The following is a 657-nucleotide window of genomic DNA, read 5'->3' on the forward strand; positions in this document are numbered from 1 at the left end:
AAACCCTAAACCCTAAACCCTAAACCCTAAAGTGTGGAGGCGCGGTTTAAGCATAGCCCGCAGCGCGCGCCAGCCGGAAACGCAGGCGGAAGACGCGTGCGGAGATGCAGGATTCGAAGACTGTGCGGCTACAAACCCTAAACCCTAAACCCTAAACCCTAAACCCTAAACCCTAAACCCTAGATCGCGGCTGAGACACCGCCCCCAACGGCACGGGAAACCCCGCAGAGCGCCAACCCCAAACCCTACAAACCCCAAACCCCAAACCCCAAACCCCAAACCCCAAACCCCAAACCCCCAGCCCTAAAACCCAAACCCTAAACCCTAAACCCTACCGTTTTCTCGCCAATCCACTTGGGGGAGTTCAGCGTCCTGCCCACAATGGCCCCCAAAGGGTCTGCAATAAAAGTGGGGGCCAAAAAGCCAATATCTAATTCGAAGAAAACAAAAACCAAAACTAAAAGATTAAATATTATAATGCCTTTGTCCCCGAAGCTCCCAAACCTGCGCAAAAAACCCCAAACCCTAAACCCTAAACCCTAAACCCTAAACCGTGGGCCCTAAACCCTCAGCATAAACCCTAGTTGGTGATCGCGTTTTGCTGCAGGGGGGAGGTTTGCGGGCTGCCGGCGGCGGTGCGAGGGCGAAAACCTAAGT

Source organism: Eimeria tenella, genomic scaffold, assembly GCF_000499545.2.
Source record: "Eimeria tenella Houghton genomic scaffold, Eth_scaff2280, whole genome shotgun sequence".
Classification (NCBI taxonomy): domain Eukaryota; phylum Apicomplexa; class Conoidasida; order Eucoccidiorida; family Eimeriidae; genus Eimeria; species Eimeria tenella.